Below are 18,567 nucleotides of genomic sequence, written 5' to 3' on the forward strand. Positions count from 1 at the left end.
TCCGGCCCTGGTAGCTCTTCGGCGTATAGCGGGCCTGCGGCCTACGGTGCCGTTATGCCGCCACTCGGCCTACGGTGTCGCCCCCGCCGGCTACTCTGATGACCCGACCCTCCTAGACGCTCTCCACACCGCCCCTTCCCCAAGCAACTACACCGGCGGCATCCTCTCTCATGCCTCTCCGTACTCGTTCTTCTCTCACGTTGTCGTTGGTGATGGCTCTACGCTTCCCATCACCCACCATTGCGCGTCTTCCCTCCCCTACCATCGTCATCATTACCTCTTAACAATGTTCTTGTGTCTCCGTCCTTAATCAAAAATTTATATTCCGTTCGTACTCTTACTCGTGAACATCCTGTTACAGTTGAGTTTGACAAACATGGCTTTTCTGTTAAGGATGCCCACTCCCGGAAGGTTCTGCACCGATGTGATTCCCCCGGCGATCTCTATCCGTGCGGCCCAACGATGACCAGTGGTCCCGTCGCACTTCACACTGACGTCTCCCTCTGGCATGCTCGTCTTGGTCATCTCGGCGCCGACATTCTTCATAAAGTTTTGCAGACTTTTCCATTTTCAGGTAATAAATCAGAGGCACACAGTTGTCATGCCTGTCGCGTAGGAAAACGGCAAACGAACGTCGGCGCCGAGATGACCAAGACGAGCATGCCAGAGTGTTCGCGCTTTACTTTCCCACGCACACATGTCTGCTCGGTTTTGGCCCGATGCTCTTGCCACAGCTACACTTCTTATCAACATCCAGCCTTGTAAACCCCGGTGGAACTACACCCCTCATCATCTCCTATTCGGGTCACCTCCGTCATATGATGATCTTCATGTTTTCAGTTGCCTTTGCTATCCTAACATCACAACCACGGCACCGCACAAGTTGGCCCCTCGTTCCCTTGCCTGTGTCTTTCTTGGGTACCAACCCAACACCAAAGGCTTCCGCTGCTACGACCCGGAGTCCCATCGTGTGATCGCCTCCCGGCACATTTATTTTGATGAGGTTGTTTTTCCTTTTCAGCAGGAATTGATGCGTTCCTCGCCGTCTCCGGACGCCCCTCCTCGACGTGTTCATGGAGCCCTTGCGCTCCCTCCACCAAGTCGCTTGGGCGCGGCTGCGGCCCCGTCGGACTCTCCATCCTCGGTCACGGCCCTGCCACCCTCGGCGTTTCGCTCGCTGGCTCGGGAGGAGTCGGCCTCCAAGGCCTCGCCGGTCCCTCACCTCTCAGCTCAGGAGGAGCCGGCCTCCTCAGGTCCGGCCCTACTCCAGTCCTCGCCCCTAGCTGAGCCCTCAGGGGTCTAATCCCCAACCACGGCATCGCCCTCAGCTGGGTCTCCGCGAGCCTCGCGGACCCCCTCACCGGCTCAGGAGGAGCCGGGCCTCTCGGCCCCGTCGGTGCCTTCGTCGCCGCCCACGGCTGGTCCTTTTGGCGCTTCTTTGGCCGCACCATCGGCTTCGTCGACCGCGCCCTCGACCCCGACGCCCGTGGCCTCGCCCGCGTCTTCATCATCGTCTAAGCCACCGGTTGTGGCTCCTCGCCGCGGTCCACGCCGGCCTCTACTACATCTTGAGCTTGCGTTGGTTTTTCTTGAAGAGGAAAGGGTGATGCAGCAAAGTAGCGTAAGTATTTCCCTTAGTTTTTGAGAACCAAGGTATCAATCCAGTAGGAGGCTCCTCAAAAGTCCCACGCACCTACACAAACAAACAAGAACTCGCAACCAACGCAATAAAGGGGTTGTCAATCCCTTCACGGCCACTTGCGGAAGTGAGATCTGATAGAGATAATATGATAAGATAAATACTTTTGGTATTTTTATGATATAGATTGGAAAAGTAAAAGATGCAAATAAAAGTAGATTGAAAGCTTATATGATAAAAGATAGACCCGGGGGCCATAGGTTTCACTAGTGGCTTCTCTCAAGATAGCATAAGTATTACGGTGGATCAACAAATTACTGTCGAGCAATTGATAGAAAAGCGAATAATTATGAGATTCTCTAGGCATGATCATGTATATAGGCATCACGTCCGTGACAAATAGACCAACTCCTGCCTACATTTACTACTATTACTCCACACATCGACCGCTATCCAGCATGCATCTAGAGTATTAAGTTCATAAGAACAGAGTAACACATTAAGAAAAATGACATGATGTAGAGGGATAAACTCATGCAATATGATATAAACCCCATATTTTTATCCTCGATGGCAACAATACAATACGTGCCTTGCTGCCCCTGCTGTCACTAGGATAGGACACCGCAAGATTGAACCCAAAGCTAAGCACTTCTCCCATTGCAAGAAAGATCAATCTAGTAGGCCAAACCAAACTGATAATTCGAAGAGACTTGCAAAGATAACTTAATCACACATAAAAGAATTCAGAGGAGATTCAAATATTTCTCATAGATAAACTTGATCATAAACCCACAATTCATCAGATCTCGACAAACACACCGCAAAAAGAGTTACATCGAATAGATCTCCAAGAAGATCGAGGAGAACTTTGTATTGAGATTCAAAGAGAGAGAAGAAGCCATCTAGCTAATAACTATGGACCCGAAGGTCTGTGGTAAACTACTCACGACTCATCGGAGAGCCCTTGGAGATGATGTAGAGGCCCTCCGTGGTTGATTCCCCCTCCGGCGGAGCGCCGGCGAAGGCTCCAAGATGGGATCTCGCGGATACAGAAGGTTGCGGCGGTGGAAATAGTTTTTCGTGGTGCTCCCTGAAGGTTTCAGGGTACTTGGGTATATATAGGAGGAAGAAGTAGGTCGGTGGACGCTCGAGGGGCCCACGAGGGTGGGGGGCGCGCCCACCTGTAGGGGGCTCGCCGGGGACCCTCGTGGCCGCCTCCTCTGTTGCTTGACGTCCACTCTAAGTCCCCTGGATCGCGTTTGTTCCAAAAAGATCGCTCCCGAAGGTTTCATTCCGTTTGGACTCCGTTTGATATTCCTTTCCTTCGACACACTAAAATAGGCAAAAAAACAACAATTTGGGCTAGGCCTCCGGTTAGTAGGCTAGTCCCAAAAATGATATAAAAGTGTAAAGTAAAGCCTAAAAACATCCAAAACAGGTAATATAATAGCATGGAACAATCAAAAATTATAGATACGTTGGAGACGTATCAGCATCCCCAAGCTTAATTCCTGCTCGTCCTCGAGTAGGTAAATGATAAAAACAGAATTTTTGATGTGGAATGCTACCTAGCATAATTATCAATGTAATTTTCTTTATTGTGGCATGATTGTTCAGATCCAAATGATTCAAGATAAAATTCCATAAAACATAAAAATAGTAATACTTCAAGCATACTAACAAGTAATCATGTCTTATCAAAATAGCATAGCCAAAGAAAGCTTATCCCTACAAAATCATATAGTTAGGCCATGCTTCATTTCTATTACAAAAAATACTCCCATCATGCACAACCCGATGACAAAAAGGAGAAGATAGTCTCACATCAACTAGGCATATCAACGGGCTATGGAGATGCCCATTAATAGATATCAATGTGAGTGAGTAGGGATTGCCATGCAATGGATGCACTAGAGCTATAAGTATATGAAAGCTCAACAAAAGAAACTAAGTGGGTGTGCATCCAACTTGCTTGCTCACGAAGACCTAGGGCGTTTTGAGGAAGCCCATCATTGGAATATACAAGCCAAGTTCTATAATGAAAAATTCCCACTAGTATATGAAAGTGACAACATAGGAGACTCTCTATCATGAAGATCATGGTGCTACTTTGAAGCACAAGTGTGGAAAAGAGATAGTAACATTGTCCCTTCTCTCTTTTCTCTCTTTTTTTTATCATTTTTTCTTTTTTCCCTTTTTTTTCTTTTTTTGGTGGGCTTCTTTGTCCTCTTTTATTTTTATAAAGTCCGAAGTCTCATCCCGACTTGTGGGGGAATCATAGTCTTCATCATCCTTTCCTCACTCGGGACAATGCTCTAATAATGAAGATCATCACACTTTTATTGATTTACAACTCAAGAATTACAACAATACTTTAGAACAAAATATGACTCTACGTGAATGCCTCCGGCGGTGTACCGGGATATACAATGAATCAAGAGTGACATGTATGAAAAAATTATGAAGGTGGCCTTGCCACAAATACGATGTCAACTACATGATCATGCAAAGAGCAATATGACAATGATGGAGCGTCTCATAATAAACGGAACGGTGGAGAGTTGCATGGCAATATATCTCGGAATGGCTATGAAAATGCCATAATAGGTAAGTATGGTGGCTGTTTTGAGGAAGGTAAATATTGGGTGCATGATACCGGCGAAGGTTGCGCGGTATAATAGAGGCTAGCCAAGTGGAAGGGTGAGTGTGCGTATATCCATGGACTCACATTAGTCATAAAGAACTCATATACTTATTGCAAAAGTTTATTAGCCCTCGAAGCGAAGTACTACTATGCATGCCCCTAGAGGGATAGATTGGTAGGAAAAGACCATCGCTCGTCCCCGACCGCCACTCATAAGGAAGACAATTAAAAGAGCACTCCATGTCACACAACTTTTACCATACGTGCATGCTACGTGACTTGCCAACTTCAACACAAGTATTTCTCAATTTCATAATTACCCAATTAGCATGACTCTAACATTACCACCTTTATATCTCAAAACAATTATCAAGCATCAAATTGGTCATAGTGTTTAATGCACTTTCTATGACAGTTTTTATTATACCCAACTCGGATGCTCATCATTCTAGGACAAAATTTATAACCATAGCAAATACCATGCTGTTCTAAAAGACTCTCAAAATAATATAAGTGAAGCATAAGAGATCAACAATATCTTCAAAATAAAGCCACCGCCGTGCTCTAGAAAATATAAGTGAAGCACATAGAGCAAAACTATCTAGCTCAAAGGATATAAGTGAAGCACATAGAGTATTCTAATAAATTCTAAATCAAGTGGGTCTCTCCCAAAAGGTGTGTAAAACAAGGATGATAGTGGAAATCTAAAAAGCAAAGACTCATATCATACATGACGCTCCAAGCAAAACACATATCATGTGGCGAATAAAAATATAGCTCCAAGTAAAGTTACCAATAGACGAAGACGAAAGAGGGGATGCCTTCCGGGGCATCCCCAAGCTTAGGCTTTTGGTTATCCTTGAATATATTGGGGTGCCATGGGCATCCCCAAGCTTAGGCTCTTGCCACTCCTTATTCCATAATCCATCAAATCTTTACCCAAAACTTGAAAACTTCACAACACAAAACTCAACAGGAAATCTCATAAGCTCCATTAGTGCAAGAAAGAAAAACCACCACATAAGGTACTTTAATGAACTCATTCTTTATTTATATTGGTGTTAAACCTACTGTATTCCAACTTCTCTATGGTTCATACCCCCGATACTAGTCATAGATGGATCAAAATAAGCAAACAACACACGAAAAAAAGAATCTGTCAAAAACAGAATAGTCTGTAGCAATCTGTAACTTTCAAATTCTTCTAGAACTCCAAAAATCCTACCAAAATAGGACGTCCTAGGAAATTTGTCTATTGATCTACAGAAAAAAGAATAAATGCAAAAGCACGTTCCTGTGATTTATTAAAATTGTTTTCGTGCGCGCAAAGTTTCTGTTTTTCAGCAGAATCAAATTAACCAACACCATAGGTTATCCTATAGGTTCTACTTGGCACAAACACTAATGAAAACATAAAAAAACATCTAAACAGAAGCTAGATGAAATATTTATTACTAAACAGAAGCAAAAAGCAAGAAACAAAAATAAAATTGGGTTGCCTCCCAACTAGCGCTATTGTGTAACGCCCCTAGCTAGGCATAAAAGCGAGGATAGATCTAAGTAGTGCCATAATAGTAAGATAGATCACGAAAACTCATTTCATATTCCCTACGTTCAGCAGCAAGTTTTCTTTGAGGCAAGCAAAAGTAATCAAAAGGGCTAAACTTAATGGGACAGAAGTCCCCAAGATCAATCTCGGGAGGTATAGGTTCCTCCTTGAGCCCTTCATATTGCACAACCAATTCATCATTATAAACATTCTTTTGGCAGAACTTCGTAAGCCTATACTCAATAGAATATCCTAACTCATTATTTCGAATAGCAAAATCATTTTTAAGTTCGGAAATTCTATCAACTAGAACATTGGTAGGAACCTTTTTTCTAAGGTTTTCATTAAAAGCGATATAGTCCAAAGATTGGAAACACATAATTTCCTCTTGATCGAAGAGGATCGCCTCTATGGGAGGACGACCGGAGTCCACCCTATAGTGCGCGAAGATTTCTTTGGCTTCTTTTATTATAAATCTAAACTCATGTGCCAAAAAGATAGTAGATGCGCGCTTAACAGAAGAATGCTCAATATTAGAAAATTCTAGGAAAATTATTTGTATGCAAGGATGCATGTGCATAAATTGTCTTTCAAGTTCAACTATAAGCATGGCAATAGCATCCGCAAGACTACTAGTTCTATGAAAGATAGAACTACCCATAGAAGGTAAAGCACCGACACAAGTAAAGAAATCTTGAATAACCCCTTCTCCAATAATATTACCACTACCGATTCAAAACTTTTTAGTATGCAAGATAGGGGGTTCTTCAGCAAGAGCATCAGAATTTTCCATGTTATCATTATTGTCCATATCGACGATAATCTCCCCAATTTCAAACATAACGGCAGACAAAAGCGAGGAGTAAGAAGAAGGCAAGCGGAAAAGAGAGAGGAGATTGGGAAAGAGAGGGCGAATAAAACGGCAAGGGTGAAGTGGGGGAGAGGAAAACGAGAGGCAAATGGCAAATAATGTAATGCGAGGGAGATGAGTTTGTGATGGGTACTTGGTAAGTCTTGACTTGAGCGACGACCTCCCCGACAACGGCGCCAGAAATCGCACGTTGGCGGGAGGTCGAATCTTGACTTGACTTGGTGGAAGCCTCCCCGGCAACGGCGCCAGAAATCCTTCTTGCTACGTCTTGAGTTTGCGTTGGTTTTCCTTGAAGAGGAAAGGGTGATGCAGCAAAGTAGCGTAAGTATTTCCCTCAGTTTTTGAGAACCAAGGTATCAATCCAGTAGGAGGCTCCTCAAAAGTCCCACACACCTACACAAACAAACAAGAACTCGCAACCAACGCAATAAAGGGGTTGTCAATCCCTTCACGGCCACTTGCAAAAGTGAGATCTGATAGAGATAATATGATAAGATAAATATTTTTGGTATTTTTATGATATAGATTGGAAAAAGTAAAAGATGCAAATAAAAGTAGATTGAAAGCTTATATGATAAAAGATAGACCCGGGGGCCATAGGTTTCACTAGTGGCTTCTCTCAAGATAGCATAAGTATTACGGTGGGTGAACAAATTACTGTCGAGCAATTGATAGAAAAGCGAATAATTATGAGATTATCTAGGCATGATCATGTATATAGGCATCACGTCTGTGACAAGTAGACCGACTCCTGCCTGCATCTACTACTATTACTCCACACATCGACCGCTATCCAGCATGCATCTAGAGTATTAAGTTCATAAGAACAGAGTAACGCATTAAGAAAGATGACATGATGTAGAGGGATAAACTCATGCAATATGATATAAACCCCATCTTTTTATCCTCGATGATAACAATACAATACGTGCCTTGCTGCCCCTGCTGTCACTGGGATAGGACACCGCAAGATTGAACCCAAAGCTAAGCACTTCTCCCATTGCACGAAAGATCAATCTAGTAGGCCAAACCAAACTGATAATTCGAAGAGACTTGCAGAGATAACTTAATCACACATAAAAGAATTCAGAGGAGATTCAAATATTTCTCATAGATAAACTTGATCATAAACCTACAATTCATCGGATCTCGACAAACACACCGCAAAAAGAGTTACATCGAATAGATCTCCAAGAAGATCGAGGAGAACTTTGTATTGAAATTCAAAGAGAGAGAGAAGAAGCCATCTAGCTAATAACTATGGACCCGAAGGTCTGTGGTAAACTACTCATGACTCATCGGAGAGGCCTTGGAGATGATGTAGAGGCCCTCCGTGGTTGATTCCCCCTCCGGCGGAGCGCCGACGAAGGCTCCAAGATGGGATCTCGCGGATACAGAAGGTTGCGGCGGTGGAAATAGTTTTTCGTGGTGCTCTCTGAAGGTTTCAGGGTACTTGGGTATATATAGGAGGAAGAAGTAGGTCGGTGGACGCTCGAGGGGCCCACGAGGGTGGGGGCGCGTCCACTTGTAGGGGGCGCGCCAGGCACCCTCGTGGCCGCCTCCTCTGTTGCTTGACATCCACTCCAAGTCCCCTGGATCGCGTTTGTTCCAAAAAGATCGCTCCCGAAGGTTTCATTCCGTTTGGACTCCGTTTGATATTCCTTTCCTTCGAAACACTGAAATAGGCAGAAAAACAGCAATTCGGGCTGGGCCTCCGGTTAGTAGGTTAGTCCCAAAAATGATATAAAAGTGTAAAGTAAAGCCCATAAACATCCAAAACAAGTAATATAACAGCATGGAACAATCAAAAATTATAGATACGTTGGAGACGTATCAGCCTCCCCCGCCGCCTCACCACTCCATGGTGACGCGTGCCAAGGCCGGGGTGCACGAGCCGAACCCACGCTACCACAACCTCAACGTCACGACCATCTCTCCAGTTTCGCGCTCGGTGCATTCTGCGTTGAGTGATCCGCATTGGACCGCCGCCATGTGCGCTGAGTACGATGCTCTTGTCGCCAATTGGACTTGGACCCTTGTTCCTCGTCCTCCTGGGGTGAATGTCATCTCCGGCAAGTGGGTTTGTCGTCATAAAATCCTCCCGGACGGTTCTCTCGACAGGTATAAGGCTTGCTGGGTTGCCCGTGGCTTTGCACAGTGTGCCGGTGTTGACTTCTCCGAGACTTTCTCTCCGGTTGTCAAACCCGCCACGATCCGTGTTGTCCTCCAGCTGGCCGCCTCTCGTCGCTGGCCCGTACATCAGCTCGACATCAACAATGCTCTCTTGTACGGCCATCTTCAGAAGCGGGTTCTCTGTCAGCAGCCGGCCGGGTTTGTTGACCCTCAACGTCCAGATGATGTCTTCCTGTTGTCACAGTTGTTATACGGCCTCAAACAGGCTCCGCGCGCATGGTACCAGCGCATCGCGGCGTTCCTCGGTCTTCTTGGGTTTCGCAACACCACCTCTGACACGTCTTGTTCGTGCTCCATCGGTCTGATCATGTGGCTATGCTTCTGCTCTACGTCGATGATATTGTCATCACTGCCCCCCAAGAGGATCTTCCTCGCGACATCATTGGTCGTCTTGGCTGAGTTTCGGCTGAAGGACCTAGGCGCGCTGCACTTCTTCCTCGGCATTAATGTGCGACGTGATGCCTCTGGGTTCTTTCTTCATCAAGGGCAGTACGCTCTTGATCTTCTGGACCGTGCCGGCATGACTGACTGCAAGCCGGCCGCCACGCCTACTGAGGCCAAGCCGAAGCTCTCCACCATCGCTGGCCAGCCCGCTGCTGACGCCGCCCTCTATCGCAGCATTGTTGGCGCTCTTCAATACCTTACTCTCACTAGACCAGACATTTAGTTTGCGGTGCAGCAAGTTTGCTTTCATATGCACTCGCCCCGTGATGTTCACTGGTCTTTGGTCAAGCGCATTCTTTGGTACGTTCGCGGCACGCCAACCTACGGTCTTCGTCTCCGTGCCTCCGCCTCGACTGATCTCATTGCTTACACTGACGCGGATTGGGCTGGCTGTCCTGACACTCGACATTCCATGTCTGGCTATTGTGTTTTCTTCGGTGACTCTCTTGTCTCATGGTCCTCTAAACGGCAGCCTACTATCTCCCGTTCGAGTGCTGAGGCGGAGTACCAAGCTGTTGCCAACGTGGTCGCGGAGACCTGTTGGCTTCGTCACCTTCTTAGTGAGCTTCGGATTACACTTCCGAAAACTACTTTGGTCTTCTGCGATAACGTGCCGGCCACCTACCTCGCGGCTAATCCGGTGCAGCACAAGCGCACCAAACACATTGAGCTCGATGTTCACTTTGTGTGTGAGAAGGTTCAGTTGGGTCAGCTTCGTGTGCTTCACGTACCGACTACCCAACAGTTTGCCGACATCATGACCAAGGGGTTGCCAACTGCTGCATTCCAGGAGTTCCGTTCCAGTCTTTGCATCGCCGATGCCGACGCTTCAACTGCCGGGGGGGGGGGTGTTGAACCGTGACATATTTGTATTTATTACCGACTCATTCTCCTATCATCTCTAGCCTTGTATAGGTTAACTCCTACAGATATTGTAGGGTTAGTTGGCTTGTCACGCAAGACACCACCTGTATATATTGTAACAGACTCCCATGAATACAATTGAGTTGCATCCTATAGTCTTCTACACATGGCACGAACCCTAACACGAATAAAAAGACACGTAAAAACGGAGCCCTCCCGCCGACAAGGGTCTGGATGCACCGTGTATCCATGATCCAAGGACCATAGGAGACGAAGCAGATCGGCAGCGGCACTGGTGAGAGCTAGGGAAACCCTAGCTAAGAGGTCGCAGGAGGCAGGAGCAGAGATGCCTTTGATCTTTGAGTTCATCAAGCACGAACATTTTATTTGACATACAAGAAATTTTTTGTATATGTTAAAAATATTGTTTTTAATTACTTTTGAACAAAGTATTTTCTTAAAACTCTTATAACATTTGAAAACAATAATCTACAGAACATGATATATTGGTCACAAGTTCTGACAAGGCATGCCATCGCTGTGCTAAGCGCTAGGGGTAAAAAGGTGCCAATCATCCAACCTTGGGTTAGCGGCCGAGCCGTGGTGGGCTGGAGCTAGCAATGTCGTGTTGCGCAAGGCTTCTTATGTGAACGCACACATGCATACCCTACTCATCTGACCATCCAATCACAGATTGGTTCGCTTCTTATGTGACCTTATGAATCTATTTCTATTGTGCTTTTGGTAAATTTTGTACATGTCATGCTAATTTGTGGCACTGTATGAAATGTCTACTTTCCGCCCCCTTCCTAGTGTGAAATCCTAAATTCGTCACCGCCGACTTGTTGTGGTAGCCGATGGTGTAGGGGTGGGGTGATGGCATGCGAAGCAACACACATGTAGAGTCATTTGTCGGTGTGGTGGGCGCGGGGAGGAAGAGGCGGGGATGCTGCTACCCGTCGTCCAGGCAATGACTATGCACACTAACACACGCCGCTGGGCATGAACTCTGCTTCCATTTTTTTAAGCACGGGTGAAGATTATGTTCCAAAGGAAACAATGCATACAATATTTGGAGTTGGGTTACTGTAGTTTGTGAAACTTTCTGCAACGCAGACCATTGGATCAACATCAATCGACGGTTGATATCACGTTTCAGTAAAAAGATTCAAAATTTCAAAGTTAGTACATTATGTAGTACTCACTCCATCTCATAATATAAAAGTGTTTTTAACACTACACTAGCATCGAAAACGGTGTTATATGATGGGACGGAGAGAATAGAATATATATATAAGTCATAAGTTTGACACACCACCTGGTGAGAGGTAGGTAAGAGGATATATGTTTTTGAGTAAATTTAGAGCTTGATATTGATGGGCTAAATCCAAGCAAAGGAACCTGAGCCAAGCCCAGCCGGTTTAAGAGCGGCAGACAACGAGATGGATCAAACCCAGCCCAGATGTACTTGTGCTGTTTCCGCGACGCGATAGAGGAAAACCTAGCTACCACGCCGCCGCCGCCGCTACCACACACACAAGAAGAGCAAGACAACCGGCGACCATGGCGAAGGCCGCACGAGCAGGAGCGACGCATCTCCTCCCTGGCCTCCCGGATGACATCGTCGTATGGGAGATCCTCCTCCGGCTGCCCCCGAAACCCCTCCTCCGCTGCCGCGCCGTCCGCCGCGCCTGGCGCCTCGCCACCTCCACCCGCGACTTCCTCCTCGCTCACCACGCCCGCCAGCCCACCACCCCCCTCCTCCAGGGCTACAACTGCGCCGGCGACGTCGTCGAGACCCTAGACATCATTCCGTTCGACAACGTGGCAGGGGTCGACCAGCTCCAGTACAGCGCGCGACTTTGCATTCGCAGCGTTTACGGCCACGGCCTCCTGCTCCAGAATTCCTGCGATGGACTCCTCCTCCTCTCTCTCTACAGCATGCACTTCTCCATCTACAACCGTCAACTCGTCAGTATGCTCCGCTCCAGCAGCTTCGTGGCTTTATGCCCTTGGGGATGTACCGGCACGGCCCTACCGGCGAGTATCGGTTGCTGCTGCGCTCGTTCACGAGGTCGACGCGTGATGGACCGGCACCAGACGCTCAACATGGCGCCTATGTCTTCTCGTTAGGCTCCGACCAGCACCCAAGGTGCATCGGGTGCTCTGATGCGGAGGATTTGATATACCTTTCAGCTGGATCTGTCCTGCTTCATGGTAGCCTGCATTGGTATGTAAACAATTACATAACGGTATTTGACACCATTGTTGAGTCGTTCCGGTTGATGCGATGTCCGACAGTTATTGGCTGCGCCGACCTGTTTGAGATGGGTGGCATGCTTAGCATGTTTGGTCTTAATTATGAAGGGACAAGCGTTGAAATATGGGTGATGCAGGACTACAAAGCCGAGATCTGGGCCTTAAAGTATCGGGTCGAATTGCCGGTGGCGGAGATCAGCTTGCAATGTGGAAAGTTTGACCATCGTTGGGAGGTGGTTGTCACGTCGTCTTGGGACGGTCATGTGCTCGTGCTGGTCCATTTTGATGGTTGGCTACTTCAGGTTGGCATGGAAGGCCAGTTGGTTGCCAGTTTCCATCGCAAAGGCCTCCATCCTACTCGATTTCGACTCAAACAAAGTCTATTTCACATGCCTTCTTTCCGGCACTAGAGGGTTATGTTGTGAACGGCTCGCCTTTCATCAGATGATAATGTGGTGGATATACATATCCTTTCATCTTAGGGTTGTTGGCTGTGGTGGTGCTTCTTATGGCCTCACTCTGTATCCACATCAGCTGCAATATTTAATTTAGGGTCAGTTCGTTTCAGCTGCAGATTCTGCGGAGGTGGATTTTGCTGAACTGGATGCATTATGAGCCAGCTAGCTTCTTTGTTGAAGTATAAAAACTTATGGTCAAGAAGCTCTGACTCTTACATGGATGCGTTATGTTTCTTTGAATATCCTTTTGGGCTGATGTGGCTGCCATCAGTGTTGAAGCCAAAATTACAAGTCATTTCGGTAAATGGTATGCATAGCAAGTTGCACCCGATTTGGGTAAGTGGTATGCATAGCAAGTTGAAATGGTCAGCAGCTGCCATGAGTACCATGTTGCACCCGATTTTGTTCAAGAGGTCAGAACACTAGTTAAACTGAAGATTGCATTATAACTCTGGCTAAGTATTGAATCATATTATAATTCTGCTTTTGTGTTGCTTCATTTGGAACTATATTTATCATTTAACCTTAGCTCCTAACAATTTCAAGGAATCAACGTTTCATGTGATGTTGATCTCAACATCGGCTCGAGAAATGGAACTTATAAGTGATAAGCAGAAGAAAGGTTTATCATGGTACAGCCCAGGTCCCAGATTGCGCACCCCTTTAGACTCTGTAACTGCCAGCCATATGTTCATGTTTTTTTTCTGTGAGCGGTGCAAGATCATCTTGAGTACCATTGGTCGAAAGCAGATTGCCTCAAGCAGCACAACACCATGAATTGTGTCTCAAGCAGATTGTCTCAAGTTCCCTCCAATCATTTGTTTCTGGCTGTATTATCTGACATTGGTAATTGCTCAGCTACCCCATCATTTGGAGGCATCTGCGTCCATGTGAGCTCCTTTTTCCTGTTTCATAAATGTACACTGGCGATTTTTTTTGTGTGTGTGGTTACAGTTTACATTGTTGGTGGAATATACTAGAAGCTTAACAGCCAGATTATTATATTACAGTGTTTCTACAGTGAAACCAGCGAAAAAGTATTCTCTGTTTTTCTTGCTGCAGGGTTTCACTTTTTTTTTTACCTGAGCTGGCTGGCTGATTGCATGGACGGCCAATATATGAGTAACCATGAAGAAAACTAGCATGTAAGAACAAAAGGGTATGCGCGGCCAAGAGTATGCTCTGCTTATCGAACTAGGTGGCTTCTTTGGTGTTCTTAATACAGTATATTTGAATGACCATGAAGAAAATTAAGCCATCTCCCTGAGATTCTTCAACTCTAGGCACATCAATGGAGGTTCTACTACAAGCTTGTTATCTTATCTCTGTTTCTTAACAAACTTGAGAATGTAAATGTGTACGTTTTTATGCTACTCTTGCCATCTTGCATTTGCTTGTTGTAGGTCTAATGTCGTCGCACCTTAAGTTTGTGCTTGGTTCTAGTCTAAATTTATCCTTAGCAACACGTTGGCCCGTCAGGAAATAAGTGACGCTGTTTTAGTTCAATTTGACTAGTTCAATCTCACGGAGGTACTACATAGCAACATGAAGATACTTGGCTAGATTATCAGGAAATCTCCAAGTTTCTCAGAAAACTCAGGTGTAAGTCTTTGTTTTTTTCCCCAACAAAGGCAATATAATAATATCAAGTTTTTTTTTGCGACTGTATATAATAATATCAAGTTGATATCAATTACACCCTATTGCTGTAAGGACTCAATATCAAAGATATAGTCGAGACATTAGGGATGCAAACAACAATAAAAAAAATAAAAAATAAAAGAAAGGGGACGCAATCAACGACATACAACAAACAGACAGCAGAATCAGAAAGGCTCTATAACGACTCCTGCTTTTTTAAAGAATATTCATAGAAAATAAGAAAAAATGGAAGGAAAAGGCAAGGGGATAAATGGATCGGCTCAACAGTGAATTTTCTGTTGCACAGTGCCTTACATGGTGCACTAATGGAAGAAGCCATGAGAAGCCGGGCCTGACCTGAGTCACTTTGGCCGACATAAAAAAAAACTGCAGACTAAGGCATAGCCTAGTGGTGGGAAGGGGCTGATGCCTTCCCACCCACCCAGATTCAAATCATGGTACTTGTAATTTGGGTTTGTTGCACCAATTATACTGTAGGGGGTTCCCTTACAGTCTCTCTGTTAAAAAAACATAAAAAAACTCTGAATTACTTACGGCTGGACTCTACTAAGAACGATTGATCCAAGCAAATCAAAGGGGAAAATGTTTTTATATTAGAAGACAAAAGACAAAAAAAAGGATTTGGTTTGTTGAGAGTGGGATTTGAACCCACGCCCTTTCGGAACACACCCTTGATGTGCCGCCTTAGACCAACTCGGCCATCCCAACAATTCTTATTGTTAACAATAATATATTCTATTCAATAAATAATTTATCTTTAAAACTTAATATAATTTGTGAACAGGAGGGATTAGCAAAATTGTACCTGAAAGAAAAAACTTAACGAAGGAAAGATATCCAGTCTTCAGAATGGGCCGTTGAAAACTATAAACTGGGACGGGCCACAAGCCCATGCCTTCCCAAAGTTAGTTATGGGCTAGATTATTATTGTCGACAGAGAGATCACAATTGGCCGGACAACGCCCCACTACTATACTACCCCTCCGTTTGGAATTACTTGTCTCGAAAATGGATGTATCTAGAACTAAAATACGTCTAGATACATCCATTTCTGCGACAAGTAATTCCGAACGGAGGGAGTAGAGTAGAGATAAGCATCGGTTTTCATCATCTGAGACAACCTTTCACGTCGTCCCTTTTTTTCAGGAATTTTGCTTCACAAAGCAGGGTTCCCATCCAAATCTGAACAAGCCGTTGCCTGACAATCAGTCCCGAAAATGGCATGCCCCATACTCAACCAGCACCAGCAAAAACAAAGCAGCACCATCATCACCTCTTGCAATACAGCCCCAATCACCGGCCCCATCAGAACATATCTTCACATTTTCAGCTGGAGGTAGGCTGTGTCCATCCGACGTCAGGCTATTTTTTCCCCATTCGTTTTAGCTTCATGGTACTCGGTCCACCAGCATAACCCATTCTGAACTGTTGATGTTAAGCATATACCTATACCTCCTTGGCTAGTCTGTTCGACAAAGGGAAGGAGCCCTCAGTGCTGAACTTGATCCACCCCTGATCATTGGTCAGGTTTACACCATTTTCCATCTGGAATGCTTTGATGTACCTTCCCGTCCAATTGCTTCAGCAAACATGTTCCGCTTGCTTCCTTACCGTCACACACATGGTAGTCAGGTTGGGAACAGACGAAATAATCCTGGCCCTAGGCGCCAGTGGTACCCATTACCATTACCTTTGCTGCGAACAATAGCACCATTCCTCAAGTGCCCACAGCATCAGCAGGACTTTGCTTCTAATCTCCTCCGTACACAGGACGTCAACAGAACTAATAACCAGTCAGGTCCTGCATTTCTGAATGCCTCTACAGGCAGGAGTTCCCAAACTTCAGGGTACAACATACAGCATGGTGGCGGTCTTCAGAACCATTCCCACAAATGTCGCACTCCACAGGGTAGGTCTCTTATTAAAATGGTTAGCAACCAAAGTAAAATGAAATTCCAAATGATGCAACAACAACCTGGAAGAACAGAATATTCCAAATGATGCAATGGATTCACGAAGAATGAATTGCAGCATAACTTTCCAAATGATGCAATTGATTCATGAAAAAAGAATGGATTGCAACAGAACATTTCTGAAAAGCTGACTATAATTTAATAACTTAATATAACAAGAGTATCGTGCTCCAAGCTCTTCTGAATATTCAGGTGCAACTTGATAGTCAGCAAGTGGATAATTAAATACAGGCATACAGCCAAAAAATAGAAACAAGACAACAGTGTATATTTGCTAAGTTTTACTACTAAGAAGATCACCAGATAAACTCTACCAAGGAAGACCTCGATAAAAGATCAAGTCAATTGTTCAGTTCAATAAACAAAGGCACGAGGCAACTACAATACTTACTATTGAGAAGTCACTACATATAGGGGGGGGGGGGGGGGGGGGCGGGAAGAAGTCCATTCTTCAGTTCAAGAAAACAGAGACATGAGCGAGAGGAATTAGCAAACATTTCAAACACTGGCCCAAATGACTTGTAATTTTAGCATCAATACTCACAGCAGCCCACTTCAGCCCAAAAGGATATTCATAGAAATATAACGCAACCATAAAACAGTCAGAGCTTCTTGATCATAACTTGCATACAATAAAATGAAACTAGTCGCCCATAGTGGACTCAATTCATTCATACACATTGCAGCTGATGAGGATACAACCATAAAACAGTCAGAGGTTCTTGATCCTAACTTGCATACATCAAAATGAAACTAGTTGGCCCATAGTGGACTCAATTCAGTCATACACATTGCAGCAACTGATGGGGATACTGACAGTAAGGCCATTCTGAATCACCACCTCACATAAAAGCTATCAGATAAATGGCAAAGCATTCACGGCATAACCCTCAAGTGTCGGAAAGAACGTATGCAAAACTAGAGTTTGTTTGAGCCAAAGGTGAGCTGAGTAGAGGTCTCTGCAACAGGAGATAGTCGCAACCAACTTGCCATTGATATCAACCTGAAATAGCATGTTGCTGTCATCAATGGTAACTAGCAGGACGACATCACCATCCCAAGAATCGACCACCACATCCCAATCGCTATCGAGCTTATCATGGACCCCTATCTCTGCAACCGGTAATTCAACACGGTATTTTAAGGTCCAAACCTCGCCTTCATATGCAGTGCCCAGATACTAACACTTCTCCATACATTGTCATGACTGCACAGCCCAAGCATGTCACCAATATCAAACATGTCAGCAAGGCCCGGGACAACCGGAGAACACATCCGCCGGAACGACTCAGATGTGGTGTTGAATACCATTATCACGCTGCCTGGTGACTGAGTGCCAATGCAGGCTACCACGGAATCAGAACAACCCTATTTTTGCTACAATAGACAGAATCTTTATTACTGGCGCTTGGGATTCTAAATTTCCTCTTTCGGTGGTAACTGCACTTCCACGCGTTGGAAGCGATCATACGCCTCTGATTTTAGATACGGGAGCTCGGAGGGTTATCTCTCCAAAAATATTTCGTTTTGAAAAATGGTGGCTTGATCACCCAGACTTTAAAACTCTAGTGATTAAGACGTGGAGATCTCCAGTTCTTGGTGAGACAGCCATTGATATTTGGATGAACAAATGTAGATTATTTAGGAAAAAAGCGAGAGGTTGGAGTATTAATATTGAAGCGGGCATTAAGAAAAGGAAAAGAGAGCTTCTGCTTGAATTTGACATACTTGATGTCTTCTCTGAAAGGAATCAAATCAGCGATACTGATAGAGCTAGAATGACGGAGATTAAGAAGGAATTGGCTGAAATTTGGAGTAAAGAGGAGACTGCTTTCTAGCAGAGATCTAGGGATCGTAGAATTGTTGATGGTGACAAGAATAATGCCTATTTTCAAGCCCTGGCTAATTATAGCCATAGGAAAAACCACCTGTCTGAGCTTAATGGGAATAATGGCCCTGTGTATACTACCAAAGAAATGCTAGATGTAGCTACATCCTTTTATAAAAA

The 18,567-nt window shown here is 45.0% G+C and overlaps 1 non-coding gene and 1 pseudogene across 1 annotated transcript; one reads left to right on the forward strand and one right to left on the reverse strand.

The window, feature by feature from the left end:
- The first annotated feature begins 11,770 nt into the window (after window positions 1-11,770).
- Window positions 11,771-12,914, forward strand: LOC109766390 (F-box protein At5g49610-like; annotated as a pseudogene).
- A 2,299-nt stretch (window positions 12,915-15,213) lies between these two features.
- On the reverse strand, window positions 15,214-15,294 carry TRNAL-AAG (transfer RNA leucine (anticodon AAG)). Its single transcript has one exon. It is a non-coding gene; the product is annotated as a tRNA-Leu (tRNA).
- Between the last annotated feature and the right edge of the window lie 3,273 nt (window positions 15,295-18,567).

The sequence above is a fragment of the Aegilops tauschii genome, chromosome 3 (assembly GCF_002575655.3).
Source record: "Aegilops tauschii subsp. strangulata cultivar AL8/78 chromosome 3, Aet v6.0, whole genome shotgun sequence".
Classification (NCBI taxonomy): domain Eukaryota; kingdom Viridiplantae; phylum Streptophyta; class Magnoliopsida; order Poales; family Poaceae; genus Aegilops; species Aegilops tauschii.